At 60.1% G+C, this 23064-nt stretch overlaps 1 protein-coding gene across 3 annotated transcripts in view; it reads right to left on the reverse strand.

The window, feature by feature from the left end:
* IQSEC1 (IQ motif and Sec7 domain ArfGEF 1) overlaps positions 1-23064 on the reverse strand; it is a 67777-nt gene that overhangs the window by 43129 nt on the left and 1584 nt on the right. The gene's annotated exons all lie outside the window — the stretch shown is intronic.

Here is a 23064-nt window from a genome sequence, read left to right on the forward strand (position 1 = left end):
CCCTTTTTTTAAAAAAAAAAAACACAATAATTAACAATGGGGGAGTCAGGCATTGTGCTGGTGTTTGTTATGGGCTGAACTGGTCCCTCCCCACCAACATTAGCATACTTCAAGCCCTAGCAGCCAGCACCTCAGAATGTGTCTGCGTTTGGAGATTGTCTTTAAGGAGGTAACTGAGTTATTATGAGGTCATGAGGGTCCTAATCAAACTGACTGGTGTCCCCGAAGGCGAGATTAGGACACACACACACAGAGGGCAGACCTTGTGAGGATGCGGGGAGAGGAGGGCTGTCTACACGCCAAGGAGGGGCCTCCGGAGGAGCCACCCTGCCCACACCTTATCTCAGCCTGAAGCCTCCCATCGTGAGGCATCAACGCCTGCTGTTCAAGCCACCCCATCTGTGCTGCTGGTTACAGCCAGCTTGGAGACAAACACAGAGCTGTGTACACATCTTCTCTAAATCTTAAAGCCAGTCTCCCTCCAGAGGACGGATTGTTAACCCCTTTTCCAGGTGAGGAGACTGAGGCCCACACAGCACAGGCCTTGTCCGAGGCTGCACAGGTAGAACGTAAGTGAGTCGGGATTAAAGCCCAACACTGGGGGCTCCCCTCCACCCCACCGCCCTCGTCCCAGGCCTGTGCAGATCCCTCAACCTTCCAAGTGCCCGGTGGGGGGACAGAGGGGTGGCTCACTCATCCCAAACGCATGACCTTAGAAGACTTGGGACACAGAGAGAAGGGAGAGACATGCAACCGAGTTTCTGGCAGCTTCTGGCGGCCTCTCCCGAGGCACCCTGCCACTCCCCGGTCCATCGGGTCCCTGGGGCCAGGGTGGGGTCCCTCTGGAAGTGGCCCAGTGGAGGGAAGGGCTCACAGACCCCGAGAGCTACAGTCCGTCCTCCAGAGGACCGCCTTCACAACAGTGGGAACGCCCTGCATTCAGCAGCCTCTGTGACCCACCCACCTGCCCAGCTCCGCTCCCACTGTCCCCACGGGTCCCAGGACCGGCAGAGCCACCTGCCCAGCGTGTAACATGCCTCCTGGGGAGGGGGCATGGGCACGGAGACCCTGGAGCCAGCACACCCCAGCCCACCTGGCTGTAAAGCCCAGCACGTGCTGCCCGGCGGGCCGTCTAAGAAGAGTGCAGGCCTTCCGCTCTGGCCCGCGGGGACACACAGCGGGTCTCCTACAGCAGAGGACATCCCAGCCGGCGCCCAGGGGCTGGGGTGTGATGAGGGTCCTTCCGCGGGGAAGAGTCCTGGGTGCCCGGCCTCCATGCGGCTTTGGGTCAAGGGCTCACGCTCACTCCAAGGCCTGGCCCCTGTCGTGACCCAGGTGGGCCGCCCTCGGTGCCTCAGGCCCACCACCACTCGAGACCCTCCTGCCGTTCGTGGCCACCCGGCAGCAGCTTCCTCGGGGCCTCGTGGGCCTGTGTGGGGTGGTGGACGGGGACAGGGACGGGCAGCACTGCAGACTCTCCCGTTCTCCTGATAAAGCCCACCACCCGGGACGGACAGCTGGAGGGGAGAGTGAAGGAGCCCACGGGCCCCAGAAGCGATGGACGCCCCGGACCCGAGCCCCGCCCCCTGCGCCGTGCCTCCCCTGGAAGCACTTCTGTTAGAGCCTCTTCTGTCCTTCCCAGCAAGAGGGTGACAGCAAACAGAACCATGTCCTTAAGGAGAAGCAGCAGGGGCTCAGCTCGCCAGGATTTTAAATCGTCTCTGAGCCCTGAGTCTGCAGAGGCCATGGAGACGGGGCGGGTTCTGTGCAGGTCCGAGTGGGAAGTCCCTCCGTGCCTCACGGGCCCCTCCTGCTGGGGGCCTGGACTCTCCCCCAGTGCCCAACACCCCCCGACAAAGGGGGTGTCCACCCTCACGGGGAAGGGGCTTGGTCCCTTACCCCTACCCCGCCCGCGCTCACCTGATCTCAGAGCGACGTGAACAGGTGTCAACAGGTGAAAGGCCGTTGCCCTATCCCCCCGCAGTGGGCCGGGCCGGGCCGGTCTGGGGCAGAGGGAGTTGAGGAAGGACAGGCGGGGGACCGCCCCCGACCCACGGCCATGCTCTGCCCTGCGGAGGGGCCAGGCCTGGCTGCCCGGCTGAGCTCATGGACAGGACATCCGTGCGGAGTCCCTCCGTGTGGAGGCTGGGCCCCAGCAGGAGGGGCGCACTCGGGGTCGGATGGGGATGGAGGTGCTTGGGGGGACGCAGGGCTTTCTGGGGCTGTGCCAGCCCGGGGTTCCTGCTCTGCCCATGACCTGGCTCCCGACCATCTCGAGCCAGCAGGTTCCAGAAGGTGCCTGGCGGAGAGGGCCGGGCCTCCTTCCAGGCCAAGAGAAGGGGTTGACAGTCACCCGCGGCCTCCTCTCCCCTGTGAGTCCAACCTTCGAAACACCCCTACCTGCCCACTTGTCAGCAGGTGTTCCAGGCCACCGCCACCGCGGCTCCCTGGATTGTCACTCATGCCCCCGCCTCTCTTCTCCCCACGGCGGTCAGAGCCATCCTGACCAAACGGGAGCCCCATCGAGTGCCTCCCTGATCCCCGTCACACTGGGAAGACACCGTCCTTCTGGCAATGCCTTCAGGCCTGACCTCGGCTGACTGCACTTTGGCCCCTCTTCCCCTTGCTCATTCTATTCCGGCCTCACTGGCTTCCTTCCTCTCTCCTCCAAGGGGCCAGGCAGGCCTCAGGGCCTTTGCCCTGGCTGTTCTGTCTGCCTGGAACGCTGTTCCCTGGGTCTCAGCACGCACCACACCTTCACCTCCCTTGGGTCTTTACTCAGTGCCACCTTCCAATGAGGCCCCCACTACTCGCCCGAGTTAAAGCCGCACTGCCCTCTCCCCAGCACCCCCAGTCCCACACTCCGCGGTCTGCCCACCGGCACACGCCGTAGAGTGTGATGGATTCTTCCTGTCTTACCTTTGCCGTCTGTCCCCCACATCAGTATCTGAGCCCTGTGAGGACATGGGTCGTTTTTCTGCGTTGCTGGCTGATGCTCCCCAAATGCTGACACATGTGCCAGACTAACAGGGCCCAGTGACACCTGCCGAGTGAGTGCAGGCACTTCCCAGGCCAGCCACCTGCCGGTCCCGGAATGCGGCTTCTTACATCACCCCCGCCGGCACATCCCACCTGCCCCAAACCTAACCGGTGACGGCCGCCCATCATCACGCAGTGACGGAGCCAGAGTCCTGAGCTGAGTCACCAAGTTAGTCCCTCCCGGATGGCCAAAGCCCCCTTGGGGACAGATGGAATGGGGCCTTACCCTATTCCATCTGTCCCCAAGTCCTGCCGAATCTACGTGAATGGGGTCCCTTGAGCTGTGCAGTGTGGCAGCCCTTGCACGCCCCAAATCAAAACCTCAAACCATCCCGATAAGAAGTGGCCAGGCCATCCTATTGCAACCAGCATGACTCACTGTCCTCCAAGAAATGAGTGGACAAAAGCGAGCAGAGCACGTAGTGTAAGGACCCGTCTTGAGCCAGAGAACATCACTCCTTCTTGGTCCCAAACACAAGCAACACAGTATTACACACCAAGAGAGTCTCCTTAACCACAGCCAAACCCCTGGTGAACATAAGGGCAACGTGTGACGTGAAAACACCTGGTGATGACAAGCACGGCAGCAACAGATGCTCTCAGGACACGCGGCTCTAAATCTTTCAGGGCATCAGCTAGACCTGGTCATTGACCTGCAGTCCTGCAGATGCTTGACCTGAACCCATGGAGACGTTTCAAACTCAGGGCTCGAAGCCCCTCTGTCCTGGTTAGCACTCGCTCTGCCCCCAGCTCCTTCCTGGGGGAGAAGGGACTGTCCCCTGAGCAGAACAGGCACCCCACAGCAGGATGCCCACTGCAGGCTGCCCCAGGGACACAGATCTCTGGCCCGGCCCCCAGCCCGCCCTGCACGCCTCTTCCTCACCACCGCGCTCAACGGATGGGAGCTCCACCTCTTGCCACCCAGGCCCTCTTTCTCTCTTGGGGAAGCTTCTCCCAAAGCCTCTGTCCATCAGCCAGGACTGGACACCCCCGAGTCGGTCCTCAGCTGCACACTGGAATTCGTGATCATGCACAGATTCCCGGGCCATGTGCAAATCTAGGAATGGGCAGGCACCGTCCCAAGTCCCTGCCATTCCCTGACAGTTTAGAGTTTCTGGGACGTTCCACGATAGTTAAGGCTGGTGCCAGCACTCTGAGAAAATGCTCCTGATCCAGCAATCCCTTTTCTGGAGATTCACGCGAAGGAAATAAGACCAATACGCAAAGAGGCGAGTACAAGGAATTCCACCGCAGTGTTGTTTCTAACTATAAAAACTTGGAAATAATCTAAATGCCTGTCAACAAGGGATTGATTTAAATTAATTATATATCAATATACTGGAAACAATGTCAAGATGGGGGAAGGTTTAGCTTGATGGCTGTTCTTATGAAAAAGACTGGGGGACCTTTTTGGCTGACATGAGTTTAATACAAGCCGAGAAGCCAGTCACTAACAAAAACGAGTAAAAAGCCAGAAGCAGACCCAGCCCTACCATCCATTACAGGTATCGGATCATAGCAGAAGACCGTCTGAGCCCCCGATGGGTTCTTAAGCCTGGGCGCTTTTGCTCCCACCTTCTCCCGCCAGCCCAGGGCAGACATCGCTAATCCATCACAGACTCCCTTCTGCACGTCTGCCAGCACGGCGCACCACACGACCACGATGGACGCCAGCTGGGGGCGAGAGGGCCCCCATCTGCCAACCCCCATTACAGCACAAGGCGACCTCCCACCAAGGGCTGAGACCATGTAGCCAGGAGAACAGTGGCCAGAGGGGATATGAGGCCTGCGGTCAAGCCTCTGACGGGCGGACAGGCAGAGAACAGAGCAGATCCTGCTGCAGATAGAACTATGACCTGCATCGCCCTGCTTGAGAAAAAATGCTCTCATGTGGTCAGGGCTGCTCTGGAGGTGGTGAGCTCCCTGTCACTGGAGGTGTGCAAGCTGTGGCAGGTCAGACACCTGTCAGAGGTGTGGCTGAAGGACTCCTGCACTGGCTAGAAGCCGCCATCCATCTGCACCCCACTGCCCTTCACTTGCATTTCTTGGCCTCTGAGGCCACACCCAGGTATCAGTTCAAGTCCCACTTCCTCTACAAGGCCACCCCTGCCTGCTGCGGCCCCCGCTCCTGCACTCCCGGTCACTGTGGAGATCACATGGGCGAGTGTGTGTGGGGTCCATCCACCCCACTGGGAGTCCTGCTCTGTGAGGGCTGAGTCCCTGAAAGCCTCAGCCTCCAGCAAAGACCGGGACCCAAGACTGGCTCCTTCCCGAGAGGCCAAGCTCCGCACATTCACAACGGGGCCCCGAGGCTACAGAGCAGGAGGGGGCTGTGTGTGTGGGGGGAGCTGCACACAGAGGCGTCCACAGTGGCCCGGCCCGACCCACACCAGCCTGGGGACTCCGAGCTCTGCATCGCTGAGTTACCCCAGGCTCCTCCTCCCCTTCTCCAGTTTTCCAAACATGTCTTCTTGCCCTAGAGGCTGGTCTGTGTTATGTTTACGTGGGGAGATGGCTGGATCACAGCACCCGGAGCTTCCGACAGGCCTGGGATGACGGAAACCACATAAGAACAGAGGACACATTTGAAGCCTCTCTGCCTTCTCTCTGCCAAGCGAGGGGCTGGACGGGCTCCTGGCCGCCGCCTCCTAGCCAGACATCTGGGTTGGAATTCTGGCTCTACTGCTCACCAGCTGTGTGACCACAGGCAGGAATCCTTCCATGCCTCAGTTTCCTTTCCTGTAAAATGGGGGCGATTAGAGAGCCAACTTCACATGCCTGCTGTGAGGCTTTACAGAGTCGGTACAGGAAAAGTCCTTAAAAGTTGCTCGGCTCATAAAAGCGCTTTCTGATTGCTGTCTCCAGTTATTCTCTGACTGACAGGGCCTTGCCTGCATGTGCCAGCAGTTAGAAGTGGGTCACCTACCCTGCCTGCTATAGGGCCCCTCCTTTTGCGGACACCCCCTGCAGCACTGAGCCACGGAGGCGGGTGAGGAGCTCCCAGGGGAAGGCATGAGGGTCCTAGAAAGGGGCCCAGGTCCCACAGCCGAGACGCCACATCCTGACTCTAGCTGGGGAAGGTCAGGGCTCTTGAGCCACGTATGTCTAATTATGGCCTGTGAGGTCATGAATGACTTTTCTTAAGAAAGATGTTAGAGGAGGCTCGGGGCAGAAGCAGGGACCCGCTGCCCACCCCCAGCACTGATGATGCTGATGAGAGAAAAAACACTAATGTCTGCATAGTCGGTGGTGTTCTAAGCTGTACGTGAAGCTCATTTGGTCCTCCTGACCGCCCAACACACCCCCACAGGCACAGAGAGGTTGGGGCCATCCTGAGGTCACACAGCTCACGAGTGAAATCAGAACCCAGGCAGCCTGGCCTCAGAGCCGACAGACGTACGCCCTGTGCTTCTATGACTTCTGAGTGAAACACACACACACACACACACACACACACACACACACACACACACACGGGTTTGGGTTATACAGAAGCGACTCTCCTCTGTAAACCTGCTGGGTACAGGAGCCGTGTTGGGTGTTTAACCTACATGGCCTGTAACCCAACCACCATCCCTGGGGACTGAGGCAGGGGGGTGGGGTGGGTGCTAGGCCACTGTCCCTTCTGTAGATGAGGAATGTGGGGCTGGTGGAGCTAAGCCACTGGGCCAAGGTCACACATGCAGGGGACCTGACCCCAGGCGGGTGCACCTGCCAGCTGGTGGCCCAGAGGAAGCATGTGCAGTTGACATGCTGGGGGCAGAGCTGGGGTTCAGGGCCTGGGGGTCTTGGGCCTTGGGGTCGTGCATGGTCATGAGATAAGCCAGCCCGGGCTGTGTGGTGCCAGCTGTGGTCATGTGGTCACATGACACGGAAAAGCCGCCCTCTTCCGAGTGGCCCGGATGCAGAGCTTGGAGCAGAGTCAGGATGCCAGTGCAGGCCATTCTCCCAGTCTTTCCCACTGACACATGCCTGGCCCCGAGGAACAGCATACAAGGACACGGGGTGGATGTGAAGGGAGAAGTGAGCGTGTAAAGGGACAAAGGGCTGGTGTGCCAGCAAGAAGGGGGCAGAGGGCTTCCCCAGGGGACCGGGGAGGCCGCACCTACGCCGCTCACCCACCCTCGTCCCTGGTCTGGGTGGAGGCAGCATCTCCAGGGAGGACTAAAGCCTCGCAGCCTGGACCACAGCTGGTAAGTGGTCCTCAGTGAAGACGGATGCCCAGCTGGCAACCGAAGGGACTTACGGACCCCGGCGGACACCCCTAAGCCCTTCCCTCCCAGGGAGGAGAAGCTGGGGACCCCTAGACTGAGGCCGGGCAATGCTAGGCGCCTCCCCTGGTGGGCAGGTTGGGTCAGTGTGACCTAGAAGGACCTCAGGAGGGCTGGTGAGCAGGACCGGGTGCATCTCAGCCTGCAGGGCTGGTGGAAATCTGGGGAGGGTGGATGGAGGGCAGAGCGGGCGAGTCCACGGGGAGCACTCAGGGCCTCCAGACACCGCCGAGGCCTCAGACACAGGGGCAGGGGGAGGCGGGAGCCACATCCACCTCAACTCCCACCTAAACATCCAAGGTCCCTTTTGGGACGAGGGAGCCCCATATCCAAAACGAGGGAGGTGACGAGCTTTCTGGACAATCTGGAGGCGGCCCTAGGGCTTGGCAGGTTCAGGAGAGTCAGGAGAGCTCCTGCTTTTACCCAGTTCCTAAACTTGCTTTAATGAGGCTCCACGGTGATCACAAAGGAACTGAATAAACGCGTGTCCAGCCCCAGGCGCACCCTCTTTGCTGCCCAGCAGACCCCTGGAACACAAGCTCCACTGAGCTCCTGCGTGGCCCCCACCCGCCCCTGCAGTTGCCCCATCTTGGCCGATAGCAACTCCATCCTTCCAGCTGCTCAGGCCAAAAATCTGACAGCCGCTCTTGGCAATTCTCTTTTTCTCACACCCAACTCCCCATCAGTCAGCAAATTGGGCCGCTCCACCTTCAAAACAAAGCCAGCACCTGACTGCTTGGCCTACCCACAACTAGCCCGGTCTGCGCAGGCCTCACCTCTTCCCTGCCTAATGGCCACAGCCTCTCCAGCAGGCTCATCCGACCCCTCACCCCTCCATTCAGCAGCTGGGATCTGTTAAAACACAACTCGCACCAGGTCCCTCCTCTGCTGTCCCTCATGGGGCTTAGAGCCAAGGCCTCACAGTGACCCGGAAGGCTCTGCAGGACCGGCTGTCCCCCTGCTACCCTTCCTCCATGCCCCCTTGGCCATCCCACCCCCACCCTGCTGGCCTGCTGGCTGTTCCTCCACATTCCTGACACACTCCAACCGCAGGGCCTTTGCACGTGCTTTTCCTCTGCTGGTGTCTTTTCCCAGATGTCCACCTGGCTCACTCCCTCACCTCCTTCAGGTCTCTGCTCAAAGGCTGCCCGAGTCTCAGCGAGGACCCCAGCCCTCCCCCAATCTTCCGCTGCTGCACCTCTCTACAGTGGTATGCCACCGCCTCACCACCATCTGTGGGAATGTCTGTCCTGTGAGATCTAGGCCCCAGAACAGCACCTGGCACATAGGAGGTGCACACACTCTGAACTACCCCTACCATGCCAGGGAAGCCTTTTTAAAGAAACCCAGATTCCTGAGGGCTGCTCTGTCTGCCACGTGGACCACAAGGTCTGTGGGAGCGGGACCTGGGCCCGGGTGGGCACCAACTTACAACAAACTGTCTCAGCCACGCTGGCTGGACCCAACCCTCAGGTAAGGTTTCAGATCCTGGTTGGGGATGGCGGGATACGGAGCCACTGAGACCCCAAACACACCCAAAGTGACAATTTCAATGCAGAAAATCCACACAACCATGACTCAGAACTGTCTAGAAGTAGGTATTTAAAGGAAAGCTGGAAGCTTTTCTACCTCCCCGCCCCTAACTTTTGGGCTCAAAAGGGACAAGGACCCTCTGGCCGGACAATGACACCTCTCCCTCGCGAGGTGGTGCCCAGGTGACAGACACGAGATAACTGCAGAGGGCCTGGGGCACGTGGCCCCCAAACCGGGCTGGTCCCTAGACTCCCCTGGGAGAGTCGGCAGCCAATTCCCACCCAAGTCTGGAGATCCCGAGAATTCAAAGGGTCAGCCATCCTGACTACCAAGCCAAGCCCCCCGTCAGACACAGAGGAAACTAGGGCTCAGGAGCAGAGACCCAGCCACAGCCCTCCCCTCCCGCCGCCCACAGCCCTGGGTCTGGAAGCCCACCCACGGGCAAGGTACACACCTGAGGTGGAGGGCCCGAGTCCAGCCCACGTGGCCCTGTTTGGTCGACACAGAGCAGTGGCCACCATCTTCTTTTTCTTTCTCAAGTGAGAACTAGGTACCAGGAGTGTTCACTCACCCAGATTTCTGGCTTTTCTTAGATAAAATCAGAAGAGAGCGCATTCCTGCGTGGCCTCCGTCGCTGAGCTCAGAGGCAGCCACCTGCAGTGCCCTGGGCCCCCGCCGGCCGCCTGCCTCGTGGTGGACGCCTGCCCGCCTGCCCCGCAGGTGCCGGGGCTGGTCCTGCTTCACTGGTGCCGAGGGCACAGAGCCGCAGCCACGGGCCCAAATCCCCTGAAGGGGTGACTTCCCCTGGCCTGACCTCAGGTTCCCAACAGTAAAACGGTCCAGCCAGGGCTCTGCAGCAGCGGTCTGACGGCTCAGTCCCCTCCAGGGCCCCCAAGGGACATGGCGTCTGCAGGCCGAAGCCTAAGGATTCGGCCTGACCAGCTCCCTTACTGAGGCTTTAAACATAGCCACATAGCTAATAAGATAACTTACTACAGAGTTTTGTTTTTTTAAAAAAAGAATGGTGATTTTAAAACCTCACCGGTTTTAATCTCTCTCGAGATTTTCTCTGGACCTGAAAAGTCTTATTCACCAAACCACGGATGGGGCAGCTGGGCTGCACGTGGACCGCAATGTAGACCCCAAAGCAGCCGCCCGTGGGAAGGTCTGTCCTCCCCCAGGAGCCCCCCTGCAACCCCCTCCCCCAGGCTGGTCACTTCATTCCGTGAACTGAAGCCAACTACATGACACACCCAGGTCAGGGCCAGGGACGTGGGGGGACACGGACAACGACGACGGCTGGCATTAGGAACAGTCATGGGGTGCATCAGGCGCCACAGGCTGGCGAGCAGAGCCCGAGCCCCAGCGCCCGAGGCGGGAAGCTTCCTGGAAGGCACACACCCTCTGCCAGGACCCCAGGCGGAGCAGCGGGTGGCGGGTGAGGGCTCTTCCCGGCTCAGGACACTGTGTGTGTGGAGGCTGAGCAGCGGAGGTCGGGGTCCACTGTGTGCACAAGGGATGGGAAAGCTCAGTCTGGCAGGACACACAGGGGGCTGCAGGAGCCAGAGTGTTCAGGACTTTGCAAGGCTTGTCAGGGAGGGTGCGGTGGACTTCAGGGCTGGGGCAAGGCCACGGAGGGTCTAGGGTTTACCTGGGGTGGGACAGACGGCAGTGGCACCCTAGAAAGGGAACGCTAACTGTGGAGCACAGGCCCCTCAGCCCCCGAGTCACTGCCTCCGCCTCCCCCCATCCTTCCCCTGCGGCGACCCTCGGGGCACAAGCAGGCCCTGACGACAGGATGGGGGAAAGGGCTGGTCCCAGGGACAGTGACGAGCCAGAAGAGCGAGACAGCTATGCCCGTCCTCAGGTCCTGGAAGCCACGCTGGTGGGGCCAGAGGTCACCGAGAAGCTGGGGAGGCTAAGGATGGGGCTGTGAGGGCCCGGGGAGGGGAGGGAGGGAGGGAGCTGGGGCAGGAGGACGGGTGGGTGAGAGGAGGGGATGGGCGGTGGCTGGAGGGGCTGGCGCTCCAGGGAAGGCCCGTGGTGTGCGAGCTGGCAGGGACCTGGGCACACCTGAACGGCGACAGGAGAGGGCCCTGGAGGAGCACCAGAGGAGAGGGCCCCAGCGGGTAGGACCCGGCAGCCCCGTAGGACCTCCCCTCTGCCTTGCTTCTCCGAGGGGCCGGGGGGGGGAGGTCAGTGGGTTGCCCCCGACCCCCAGCAAGCTGGGACTCGGGCAGGGCCAGTTTCGGGAGCCCGAGGTCTGAATTAGACCAAAGCAAGAGAAATGGGGCTCACTCCGACCCTCTGTCCAGTTGCAGGGAGGGCCCGCAGCCCTGACACTGGCCCTGGGTCTCCACCCCCGCGTCTCTTGGCCTCTGTGACCCGCAGACCCCTCGGATGGCCCCTGAGCCTGGAACAGCCCCTCCCCGGCCGCCCAGCCACTGTCCTCTCTGATGAGGGCGGACAGGTCGCTGGCCCGACTGCTCCATCACCTCGGGGGAGAGGGCCGTGGCCGCAAAGCACCCGGGGATGAGGTCCAGCTCAGCTCCGCCTCCCGCCTCCAGGGCTGCAGACCGGCTCTACTGGCACCAAGGCCTCCAGAAGTGGTTTTTATATACGTATAAAAATATAGGACTCGGAACAATGAACTTCTCAGAGTGGGAGGCTATTTTTAGAGCCCTGCTAACTGCGCCAGCATTCAGCATCTCCCTGTTTGTCAGCTGCTGCTGGCAAGATGGGCCTCGGGCAGGAGCGGGGTCTCCTCAGGACGCGAGCGCATCAGGAGAGGCGCGGTGTTGGGATGCCCGAGCTGTGGGGCATGGGGGCCGCCGCCTGGCACTCCCCGCCCCAGGTCCTGAGTGCCCACACGGCCCTGCAGGGCACTCACCACTCCACGGTGTCCTGACGTGAGCCGGCAAGAGTATGGGCGGGTGGCCAGCACCCCGGGGTCCAGCCACCCTCCCCAAGCCTCAGTTTCCCACCTGCAGAGCAGAAGCGAGGCCGCCACCTCGGGGGTATGGAGTCGGGGACCCGTTGCCGGGCAAGGAGCCCTAAGGACAGCCAATGCCGAGTCTAATTGGACAGGAACCCCTCCAGGGGGCGGGGCAGCGCCCTTCCTCAGACAGGCCTGTTCTCACCAGCGCACGGCCAGAGGGAAGGAACAGAAGTCCGCTGCGCAGCCAGGCCCTCGCCCTGTCCTGTCAACATATTTCCAAGTCGCCCTTCCGGCCCTGGGGAGGTGGCGGCTCCAGCATCCCTGGCGCAGGCCTGACTCCTAAACATAAAGAACGCCTGTCTACCGCCTGCCTGCCGAGCCGGGCTGGACCTCCCAGAAGCTCTTCGTGAGTCACTCCCACTAAAATAGCCCGGGGGGACGGAGGGTCAGAGGTCAGCACCAACAGCCGGCAGTCAGGGCCATCCCACGGGGCTCAGGGCATGGCAAACGCAGGGCATAAAGGCCACCCTGGCAACAGGGAAGGGAAAGGGGTTCTGCAACTACCAGCCCCACCTCCCCCCACCTCCACTGTCTCCACCGCATCGAGCAGGCTGGTTATCTGACTGCCTTTTCCCCTGCATCCTGTGTCTCTCCCTTGGAAAGCTGGGCGGGGGCTGCATGCTGCTCGCCCCTTGCTCAGGCCCCTAAGGCTGACAGCAGGGCTCGGGGAGCTCAGTGAGCATCTGCTGAATGAGTGATGCTACGCCAGCAATGCCACCAGTGGCTAAGGGGCCCCAGTGAACCTGGGAAGTAGCGTCCCTCGTTCGTTCGCTTACTCAACAAACACAGAGGTGAGAAGGATGAGGCCCACTAGATGATCAGGATCCAGAGCTGGGCACCAGGTAAACCTCCCAGCCTCCCCTCCCACACCTGTGCCCTCTCTTAGCTACTCCTGGACCAGGGGCCACATGCCCCTAACCTTCCCTGTAAGACCTTTGGGCGGCGCCCTCAGCCCCTCGGCCAGGCATTTCACTGGGGCCGCCTCAGTCAGGCCCAGCGAGCCCGCAGCTGGGCTCACTCCTCCCCCGCCTACAAGCGGGGGCACCGATGCCTGGGGTGGGGGGCAGACTCATCTGACTCCCCCGACACACCCACAGCCGCGACGGGGCCTGGGACTCTGGACCTGTGCCCACGCCTGCTCCCTGGCCCTGCTGCCTGGCCTCGGCAGCACCAAACGGCCGCAGACACGGGCGAGCTTCTCCGAGGAACAGACGTGTGTTCTGCACCCAGGACGCCGCTTCCCAGGCCTCGAGGCTCAAAGGAACAGGGGCCGCGTGCAGGCCACCTCTGCCCGCCCCCACCTCCCCAGCCCTGGGAGGCCTCAGACGGGAGGCAGGCGCAGGGACCCCTCCACAGGCGGCAAATGTGCGCTTTTACCTGGGCTGGAATCCAGCTGGCGGGGAAGCTACAGGCTCGGGTGGAGGCAGGGTTGTGGGGAAGGGGTGAGGGCCGACACAGGGGACCCCCAATCCAGCGCAGCCCAGCCAGGGCCTCTGCTCGGCGAGGGGCTGCTCACATGGCATCACCAACAGTCCCAGGGGGCCCCAACCTGCCTGAGGATCTCACCCCACATCCCAGGAACCAGAGCACCAAGCCAGGGGACAGGCCTAAACCAAGGGAAATGGGGCCTCTAATGCCAGTCCTGCAGCCAAACCCAGGACGGACAGCCTTTCCAGAGAAAGGCTGTGAAAAAGCCTTTTATTCTCCCCAGTGCCATCTGGGCGAGGACCAAGGGAAGGGTGAGCCCCAGCCATCTGCGACCCTGCGCCTCACCCCCAGGACGGCTGGCTGGGAGGCCTGGCACCCACCCTGCCACTCCTCACATGGGCACCTGAGGGGCAGAGCTCTCTGGGAGACAAGGGTCTCTGCGAGGGGAGCTCACGAGGTCTCAACACAGAGCTCCAGATGGGCAGCTAAGGATCAGGCCACGTGGGCCCATATTCCAGCCTGGTAACAAACAGACGGAGCTGGGCGGCAGCCACACCCACCAGAGGCCAGGGCTCTCCCACCGCCACAGTCCTCACCACTCCCTAGAGCCCGCCCACAGCTGGCCTGCTCCTCTCCCTCACACCGCCTTCCTTCCAGAGCACCTGCATTTGCTCGCCATGCTTGCAAAGGACCAACATGCGAGAGCCAAGTCAAAGAGCAGGATAGTCAGATCCGCAGCTCCGGGATCTGCTGCTCCCAAGGAACCGGATTTAGAACACCGTGTCCCGAGGGGCAGGGCTCCAGAATTCCCACGGCTCTGCACAGCGGTGGGAACGCCCAGGCCTTCCGCTCTGTCGCACCCTCTGCGCGTTTGATTTTTGCAAGACCCACCGAAGTGGGTCCACGTGGATGACGATCCACGATCACACAGCCGTCATGGCCACCGGACTTCAACTCACCAGACGTCCTCCTTCCTCAATGTCATGCGGCTAGGATATAACTTAAAAAGCGTTCACCCAAACCCGGATGCCCAGGTGACATCCCGGGGTCTGCCCACCCTCAGCAGCCCCCTTCACCCGTCTGTGCAAGGAACGGTGCCCTGCAGCTTGGGACGCGCCCACAGGGAGTGTGGGGGAGGCTCTGGGAGGAGGTCAGACCAGGCCGAGCTCCAGCTGCCCCACTGCCGGGCTGAGTGACCCTGGGTAGGTGACCTCACCTCTCCAGGCTTCCGCTGGCTCATCTTAGCAATGGGTATCACTCCTGCCCGCTACCCAGCAGGCAAGGGGGAATCAAGTGAGGACAGGCTTTGCCAACGGCAAGCCCCCGTGGGAGCACGGGGGGTATTTCTGCTCTGCACACGGACGGACAAGGGCTTGGCCAAGAGCCTCTGCTGGGTTTGTCGAGGCCGGATAGAGACGTGGGAAACGTGGTCTGCAGTCCAGCACCAACCTAAGCACTCCCTGCTCGGGAACCAGAAACACCTGGGTGCAAGTGCACAGAGCTTCATCGTTTCACTCCACCCACAGGTTACCTGAAAGTTTACAAAACTGCTCCCCTCACCGGGATCTCATCTGCAGACAGCATCACCTCCTCCCTGTCTGTATTTTTTTATTGGCCACTTCCTACAGCCTGCCCTCTGCCAGACACTCACCCCTGGCTAAGCCAGGGCGGCTCTTGTTGGTTTTGACTGTTTGACTGCATGAGGATGACTGGGGCTTCCAATCCCTGGGCGCACTCGGAAAGGTTTTTCCAAACACACACACACACACAGACACTCACACACGCATGCACACAGCCAAAAATCTTCCCAGCCGAGCCAAATTAAATACAGAGGCCTCTAGTTATTTCCATACGCGTAACATGGACTTAAATAAAGCAGTTCTCTGTGGCAGGCTCCAGCAGACTGGGCTGGGCCGGGCCCCAGGGACCCTACCCACCCCCCTCCCGGCAGGGCAGGCAGGAGGCACCAGCTGGGGAGGTGGCTCGGGGGAGCGAGCGGGCAGAGAGGGGACATCCGGCACACAGGCCTCCCGTCTGCAGCCCACCCTGTCGGCCAGGGCCCGGCGCGGGGCCCTCTTGGAGCCCGGGATGCTCTCGGCCCAGCTGTCCAGTCGCATCCTAGACGGCGGGCCACCAAGCTGTTCTCGCCCCCTCTGCTGAGAGAAAGCACTTTCCAAGTTGCAAATGATCCAAGTCCTTGCCGACCTAAAATCTTTGTCACGGTCCGACTCCCCAGGGCAGTGCCCATGCCCCCTCGCACGGGGCCTTGCCCACCCCTCCCCTTGTGCTCCAGGCTATGGCACTGCCCATGCCCTTCCCGGGACACTGGGTGCCCATGACGGAGGGGGCACAGCCCACAAGAGGCCCTGGGACGCCCTGCCCGACAGTGAGCTGACCCTGGGACGGGTGCACACGTTGTGTGTCTGTGTCCTCAGGGCCAGCACATCCTAGGATGAGTGAAGGAAGGAAGGAACTGATGGTGACAAGAATCACTGCACAGCAGCAGGTGACAGCCACGCGCCCAGCCTGCGGAGCATCTCACAGAGAACTAACTAACCGTCCAACAACTTTTTCCTTAATAGACGTTTATTCTTTAGAGTAGTTTTAGGTTCTCAGCAAAATGAAGCGTCGAGTACAGGGTTCCCATACACCCGCCCCGACACGCGCACAGTCATACCCCCATCAACACCTCCACCAGAGCGGCACCTGTCAAAGCCGGGAACGCGTGGACACTGCGCCGTCACCCAGGGGCCGCAGGTCACTGAGGGCTCACGCTCGGAGCTAAAGGTAGAGGCAGGTGCTCTATCACCTACCCATTTAGTCGACAGAGAAACTGAGACACAGAGGTAATGTAACTGAGTGAGTGGGGGAGGGAGAAAGGGGGAGGCCGACCAAGGCACCGGGCCGCCGGCCGATGGGCCACTGTGCTTCACAGCCGCACCTCTGCAATCCCTTCCTCGGGAGGGGGAGGCCACCCCCCTTGTCTGTCCCCCGACCCCCTCCTGCCTCTCAGGACCTGGACCTGCAGCATCACCGACGGGCCCCCACCTGCACGTGGCAGCCGGAACCGGAGCAGCAAGGGCCTGGGCAAGGATGCTGCCCCTCAGCCTCCTGTAACAGCGGCACACAACCCTCCCCTGTCTGGCACCTGGCAAGCAGGAGCTGTGTGACCTCGGGCGAGTGACTAGGCCTCTCTGTGCCTCAGTTTCTTAGCCATAAGATAGGGGTGTTGTCCAGCTCACAGGGCTGCTGTGAGGGCCACATGGTAACGCACACAAGTCCTCACCCGGGGCCTGAGAATCAGGACGTGCTGGGGGCTGCGCCGCACGGCGCCATGGGGACCGGGTGGCTGGAATGCGGTGGGAAGAGACCTTAAGGAGAGGCCTTTGCTCAGAACCAGGCGTCAGACCACGTGACCCAAGACCAGCTCCCGCCTGAGCAGAGTGCGGGGTGCGCTGGGTGGGCACCGGTTCAGAGCAGGAGTGAGGTGGGACTCGGGCACACTGTGGCTTTTTAACTGAAGCTGGTTGCGGGCCCTCCGTGTGCCCAGCACTGTGTCAGACGCCGGGGCAGTGACAGTGATATGTTAACATGTTCCTAAGGACCAGACCAACTCACATGTCCTGAGCACCCACCGTGTGCCAGGCTGAGACACAATGCAGGGCGGGGAGGGGGGCGGGTGTCAGGATGACTCCAGCCTTCTATCCAGAGCCCAAGCCAGGGTCGGGCGGGGAGATCTGGGGAGGGGAGGCCGTAAGGAGCCAGGGTAGAAGCCGCAGGACAGAGAGGAGGTATGAGGGCCTGGTAGAGGCCCGGGTGGGAGAGGGGCTGGCCACGAGGGCTTGGAAGGAGCTGCAGTGGTGCGTGTGGATATCTCTTAAGCCAGAGGAAAGAGCACTTGGGGGCCACGTGTCAGGCCACCCAGAGGCCAGGTGAGATGAGAGGCCACTGTGTGGGGGGACAGGGGCGTAGAGGCCACTGCTACCCCACCACCGGGCGAGGGCAGCCCCGGGGTAGCAGGCAGGGCCCCGTGGGGACACAGAGCAGGGAGCCCAGTCCTGCCTGGGGGCCTGCGGGGTGGAGGCCAGCGCCTTGGGCATCCCACCCGACAACCTGATGGAGGGGCCTCGCAGGCCTGGCCTCCCCCAGGGGCTGGCGTCACTCGGGTCTCAAGGCCGGGAAACCGGGCCAGGCTCTGGGTTCCCAGGCTGGGCCACCACAGCCAAGGGCCGTTGGAGGAACGCGGATGTGCCCCAGGGACCCACCCCAGCCACACGACACGTCCACTGCCAGACATGAGGCTGACCGCACGACAGGTCCTTGATTTAAAATCAACAAAATGTCTGGGATTTGCCTCAGAATAATCCGGAGGCAAGGAACTAAAATTGCCCATGGGAGCCATTATGCCGTTCTCTCTACTTTGTATATGCTTGGAGTTTTCCATAAGAAAGAGTTTAAAATAGTGCCAAGAATCTGCTGTCCACATCAAGGCCTATCATCTTCCTGGGCCATTTCTTCCATTTTTACTGCATAGGGGAAAAAAACCCAAACCCTGCACACTTAATTTATGGCTTTGAGAAAGTCAAGGCCGGAGGGAACAGAGAAGCCCAATCTGCAGGGCCGCACTTTGCCCTTCTCACAGCAGAGGAAAGAGCCGTTTCCCAATCACTTCCTCTCCGGCTCCAGCACGGCACTGAGCTACCCTGGGGCTTGTCCAGGGTCTACACGGGGAAATAAGACCGATTCATAAGAACCCGGGAGCAGCTGGCAGTTCCTGAACAACTGCCACCAGCCCCTCCGCGGGGGAGCCGTCCTGACACCGTCAGGGGACCTGGAGGGCCGTTCTCACGCCGGGTGGCCTCCCGGGTGACCTCCCGGGCCAGCAAACATGCTCTTGAGATGCCAGGCCCCTAGCCAGAGCTGCAAGGGTGCCGCACCCACTGCGAAGTGGGCTCTGTGCTCTCCACACGTGGCTGCTGGGAGAACCCAGTGTTGCTGTTTGGCCTGGGGGGGGGGTCCCACACATTCCTGTCTGCCCCCCGCCCCTTCCTGCCTCTGCCTCATCTTCCATTCTTTTTTTTTTTTTTTTTTTGCCGTACACGGGCCTCTCATTGTTGTGGCCTCTCCCGTCGCAGAGCACAGGCTCCGGACGCGCAGGCTCAGCGGCCATGGCTCACGGGCCCAGCTGCTCCGCGGCATGTGGGGTCTTCCCGGACCGGGGCACGAACCCGTGTCCCCTGAATCGGCAGGCGGACTCTCAACCACTGCGCCACCAGGGAAGCCCCTCATCCTCCATTCTTGAAAGCCCAAGCCCTCGCCACAATAAGGTCAGGGAGGGGGAAAGATATACTTTAACCTGAAGACCAAATCTACATTGTACAAAACTTGAATACGTTATTTTCATTTTCTCGCCTCAGTTTCCTTGTCCGTAAAATGGGAATAATACCAGCTACTTATTTCACAAGGCTCTTGGGAGGTTCAAATAGGATAAGTGTGTGTAAGATTCAAAGGCCACCCAAATGTCAGATATTACCATTTTTATTCTGTGGCCCATTCCAGTCTGGACCAAACCTGTGCCAACTCCAGACCCACCAAACCCAGCCAAGCCCTCCCCCTTCCTTGCAGGTGCCCAGCTGCACGTTTCCCAGTCTCTGGGCAAAACACTCCACTGTCCATCCTCCGTGGGAGGTTTCAATCCTCAGCTGTAAGCAGAGGCTAGGAGCACACACACAAGCCCATGGGGCGTGTCACCCCTCACCAAGGCTGCGATCTGGGTCCTCCAGTCACCACCACCATATGCACCACGAGCAGCCTCGGCCCTGCCCTCAGCCAAAAAGAGGGGCCATCCCCTCCTGTCGAGGAACAGCGCCGTGGAACCCCTCAACTCTGAAAGAGTGAGAAGCTACCATCTACCAGGTGTTTACATTACACGTTTAAGCACTTTATGTGGACCAACTCACGTAATGAGCTCTTACTGTCACTCACCTTTTGCAAATGGGGAAACCAAGGCACAGAAAGGCTAAAGAACATTCCCAGGATCACAGAGAGTGTGAGGCCGAGGGCAGGGGTCCCAGGCTACATTATCTGCCCCCCAACCGCTGGACCAAACATCCTCCCTCAGCAAATGACCACGGGGGTCCCGCGGTCTTCACAGAGGTGGAAAGCGAGGCCCAGAAAGGGGACGTGACGTGATGCCTGATGCCAGGGCTCCCAGGGATGCCTCCTCTCTCTGGGATAATCAGGATAATAATCAGGATAAATAATAACACTGACAATGACCGTAATTGATATTTACTGAGCTCTTTCTATAACACAGTAAGGCACCATGTTTCACTCGGACGACTGCATCCAGTTCTCACACCACCGAGCCTCCCAGCCAGAGATAGAAAAGCAAACACTGTTTGCTTCCATCTTCCATCTTCAGGCATCGGGAAGAAAGTGCACACATTGGCATACAGACAGGGACCCTGCCTGGACCACAGCCATTTCGGGAAACCCAGACAAGGAGGCTGCCTCCCAGCTGGGACTCTTTCAAATCTTCCAGTTTTTTTAATGGTCCATCTCTCCTCCCATGGGATGGAATTCAACAGCCCACATGCATGTGTGTCCCTCATGACGTCAAAGGCCATGCCCTTGGGCTCCCTCACCATGCACAGGCCAGCTATGTTCGCACGGGTCCCTCAGCAAGTCAGGGGCAGTTGGCTATTGTCCCTGAGACCCCGTGCCACACCGAGACTGGCCTGGGGGTAAGCGTGCTACCCTCAAAATGCGGCAAGTACTTGGGACCAAGGGCATCCTCCAGCATCCTGCTGGAGTATCTGGGGAAGTAGCTCTGGGGTCTGTGAAGACATTAGGAGAACGGAGAGAGATGTCATCAACCTGCCTAGAGCTGGCACGTTTGGGGACACTCTGGGAATCCTCACAGCAGGGGATACTAGACTCCCGTTCTGTGGTTTGGGAAAGATGCAAAAGGTTCTATTTGCGATGTGACATATTTTGCTGAAGATTATTTAGTCCGAGTGGGAGCAGACCTGGCTGTGAGGAGTGCGGACCCCAGAGCCAGGCAGACGGAGTTCAAAGCTCAGCTCTTGGGATTACTGGCTGGTGACCCTGCGCAAGGCACGTAACCTTCCCCCAACTGAAACATGGGCCCAGCAGAAGCTCTTTCTTATAAACTGCTTTGAGAACTAAGTACTTCATACAGAGTTCACCAAATGGCAACCGCTGCTATCATTATTATTATACCAACCTTTGAACAAAGAGGAAAAAACAATGTCGTCATAGTTTCCCCATCTATACGAAGAGGGAGGGGACTCTGGCCATGGTTCTACACCTGGGCCTTAAGTTCACATTAAACTGTCTCCGTGTTAGGAGATAAGGAAACCACGGAAATGAAATGGAAAGAACGGTCCTTTCCATCAAGGAGCAGAGAAGCTACAGCCATGTACGAATAAGGCATTACAAGCTATTAAAGTCAGAGCAGCTAGGACCAGGCCAAGCGCCCCATGCAGACTCCAGAAACCAGCAAGAAGGAAAGCACTGAGGATACGTAAGATGGGCCGAGGGCTGCTGCTGGGCATGTACTAGGGGTCCTCAGTCACCAGGCAAAGCTGCACAGGCCCCACAATGTACTTTGGGGTCCCACTTCACAGATGAGAAAATCCAGGCTCAGACAGAGGAGGGAATATATCTGAAGCCACGCAGCTGGGAAGAGTCAGGGTTCTGTGCAATCCCGAGGCCCAGGCTCCGGGGCTCATGGCTTCACACGAGTAATCTGGTTCCCCTACATCGAACCCAGGGCCTGGCAGAGCAGGGGCTTGGTGACTGTTTGGTGAGTGAATAAAGGAACACAGGAAGTGTGACGTGGCTGCCCCTGGCGCTGCACACATCTCTCCAGAGAACAAAGTGCCCTCCGGGCCAGAGAGCGTGTACATCCACGGGTGCACTGCTCGCCGCGATGGCTGAGCACAAACCACGGCCGGGGGCTCGGGGGCACACGCCCAACCCAAGTGCAGGCACAGCAGCCAGAAGAGCAGCAGTTACCACGCCACGTCCTCCACCACGATTGCCACCACTTTCCCCTCAGTAGCCACTCACGCAGTAGGAACAGCCAGATTCTCTAAGGCCAGACCGATTACTTCTTCAAGAGCTGTAATGGCCTTTAAACTTGTTACGATTTGCTTTTTGAGAACAAATGATAAATCACACTCAACAGCCTTTGCATACCCTCCCCCCTGCCCCCCAGGAACACACAGTTCCAGGGCACCCGGGCTATCTCCACAGGACTCTCCCCTGGCTGGGTCGAAACCCATCAGCCCTGGGCCGTCGCCTTGCCTCTGTGCTTACTGGGCGGATATTCCACACGTCGTCATAATGCAGAGGAAATTTACAAAAGAGGAAGGAAGAAAATCCAATGGGTCCCTGGTGGTGGGAAGCACCTAGAGCTGACCTGGGCCAACTGTGCATCTGACCGAGTACGGGGCAGCCAGCCCAGCGAGGGCTTTTAGCCGCCCGCTGGGAGGGCCTGGGGCCCCTCCGTGAACCAGCAGCACCATTCCCTGTCACAGATGGGGAAACAGAGGTTCGCAGGGTGTGGAAACTTGCATAAACTCACAGAGCTGAGCTGGGGTTTGGAACAACGTCTGTCCGCCTCCCCAAGCCCTTCTTTCCTGACGCCCTGAGTGGCCCTGGACCCACGGATTCTCCCAGCAAACCACGATGGCACATTCCAGAGCCCAGCCAGATAACACCCGCACATGTGCACACGTGTATACTGAGCGCCTGGAGTCCTGTCCATACTCTTCCAGAAGGACCTATTTGTCCAGTCATCACTCTGTTTGACTGTGCAGCTGGCAGTCCTGTCCGTGTTTCGGAACCAACGCTGTGTAAATATTAGCACAACCAGCTCAGAGTCCGACTTCCTTGAGCGAAAGCCCACGGATGGCGGCAGGGCTGGCAGGGACCGTTCGCAGACCTCCATCAGATCTTGTGGGTTCTACTCTGGGCTCGCCTTGTAATACTCTGGTCATGTCCCTGGATTCCCTGCCTCTGTGTGTCGATGTTGAAAGGTAGGGTGGGAGAGGCTCAAAGAGCAGCGCACCCAGGACAGGTGCCAGGCGTGCTGTTGGCCGGGGGGCGCAGCGGTGCCGGGACAGGGTGCCTTGGACCTGTTACACTCTGGGGGTGTCCCGAGGCCTATGGAGCCTGCTGGGTCCTCTCTGTGTTTACAGAAGGGGAGATGGCCTTCCCGGAAGGACTCTGGGCTGGGGGCAAGCTGGCCAGCCCAAGGAGCGCCCTGCTAAGCCTCCACAGGCCAGGGCTGGGCTGATCCTCTCCTGCCCTCCCCCAGGCACTCCGCAGCAAATGGGCCCCACCTGCTCGGAGGCCTGAGGGTGAGCTGTGGGCTGGGCCTGAGCAGGGCTTAATCTCCAGGGCACCTGGCCCGGCAGAGACCAAGGAGCAGCTGCTCATCACCAGCTCTGACCACAAAAGGGCCCAAGCAGGCTTCTCTTTATCTGGAAGATTTAGACTGGCTGAACGGAGGGACTTCCAATGAGAAGGATGCAGGACGTAGGAACATGCAGAAGAGATGGCCACGGACATCCCAACGGGAAGGGTGGCACTGGACAAGTCCTAAGGGACGGAGAGACTCCTCAGGCTCTCTCTGCTGGCGATGGAGGAGGCCCAGCCAGCAGAGCATGCCGACTACCGGGTCCCCGTTAGCCTGTGGCCCCAGGAGGACAAAGACTCTGAGTTTTGCTCACTGCTGTGTTCCCAGTGCCTAGAGCAGGGGCT

The sequence above is a fragment of the Mesoplodon mirus genome, assembly GCF_964341445.2.
Source record: "Mesoplodon mirus genome assembly, chromosome: 12".
Lineage (NCBI taxonomy): Eukaryota > Metazoa > Chordata > Mammalia > Artiodactyla > Ziphiidae > Mesoplodon > Mesoplodon mirus.